Source organism: Oncorhynchus masou, unplaced genomic scaffold (genome assembly GCF_036934945.1).
Source record: "Oncorhynchus masou masou isolate Uvic2021 unplaced genomic scaffold, UVic_Omas_1.1 unplaced_scaffold_2593, whole genome shotgun sequence".
NCBI classification, from domain to species: domain Eukaryota; kingdom Metazoa; phylum Chordata; class Actinopteri; order Salmoniformes; family Salmonidae; genus Oncorhynchus; species Oncorhynchus masou.
Window position 1 is genome coordinate 105 of NW_027009034.1, and position 1,430 is coordinate 1,534.

Sequence of the window (1,430 nt, forward strand, 5' to 3'; positions counted from 1 at the left end):
CAACCAAGATTTGGAGAGAGTGTTGCGATGTTTGGTTTCTAAGAATCCCTCTTCCTGGAGTCAACAACTCTCTATGGTTGAGTACGCTCACAATTCGTTGCCAGTGGCAGCCACGGGTCTCTCTCCGTTTGAGTGTAGTTTAGGTTACCAGCCACCTATCTTTCCCAGTACGGAGTCCGAGGTCACTGTTCCCTCCGCTCACGCTTTCATCCAGAGGTGCCGTCACGCATGGAGCAGAGCCCGTGAGACTCTTCTCCGGGTGGGGCGCGCACCAAGGCTAAGGCCGATCGCCACCGGTCGAAGCCTCCGGTATACGTCGTTGGCCAAAGAGTGTGGCTTTCTACTAAGAACATTCCACTCCGATCCGTTTCGAACAAGCTTGCCCCCAAATTTATCGGCCCGTTCAGAGTCACCAGGATCATTAGTCCGGTGGCGGTCCGGCTCAAGCTTCCTCCGCGTATAGGAGAATTCATCCTACCTTTCATGTGTCTAAAATAAAACCTGTGTTTCAGGCACGCATTAACCCGCCGGTCCCGGTTCCCCCGCCGCCACGACTTGTTGATGGGGAGACCACCTTTTCTGTCAATCGTATTTTGGACTCTAGAAGGAGGGGACGCGGATTCCAGTACCTGGTGGACTGGGAGGGTTACGGCCCGGAGGAGAGAAGTTGGGTACCTGCTAGGGACATTCTGGATCACTCCCTTATCGATGATTTCAATCGACAGGTAAATTCGCCTGGGAACGCCAAGAGGCGTTCTAGGGGGTATTGTCACGGTTCATGAATCCACTGCCTCCGTCTCTCTTTCTCTCTCTCTCTCTCTCTCTCTCCAGTGTTTGTGTGGGCGTGGTTTCCCAATCTCGGCCTGATTGTCTGCGCCAGCTGGAACCACTTATCTTCCCTTTATATGTTCTGTTACCAGTGTTTCTTGTTGTCAGATCGTTGTTTCTTCTCTGAGGTTGTGTCGTGTGTCCGTGCTCTTCTCTTGTGTGGATTATCTGCTGTGCTCCTTCCTACTCATCTGGACACACTCCCCTGGTTTTCTCAGCACGTTATGATCGGAAGATGCGCCCGAGTTCCTGGGTCGGATTCCTTCTGAGTACAGTCTGTCTGTCATGTTGCTGCTGTGAACTACATTCATTAAAACCATCGTTGCTTGCATCTTGCATCCGCCTCTGTGCTGTAACAGACATGGACCTTACCGGAACAGGTCACCATATTGCAGCTAATGGCGGGGGTGAGCATCGCCCAAAATAGAGCTTGACCCTGGGGCATCTGACCCTAAAACACGGTTTCTCCACCGCCCCCCCGAGAAGTTTCACATTTCTGTTTTAACCCTAAACTACCCCAAATAATTTAATTAGTCAAAAGCTTGATGATTAATTGACTAATTGAACCATTTGTGCACGTTAAGGGTTAAAACAAAAATGTG

The 1,430-nt window shown here is 50.8% G+C and overlaps 1 long non-coding RNA gene across 1 annotated transcript; it reads left to right on the forward strand.

Moving 5' to 3' along the window:
• Positions 1 to 461: 461 nt before the first annotated feature.
• On the forward strand, positions 462 to 1,155 carry LOC135533693 (uncharacterized). The gene is made up of 2 exons (XR_010454575.1): positions 462 to 725; positions 832 to 1,155. It is a non-coding gene; the product is annotated as an uncharacterized LOC135533693 (long non-coding RNA).
• Positions 1,156 to 1,430: the final 275 nt, after the last annotated feature.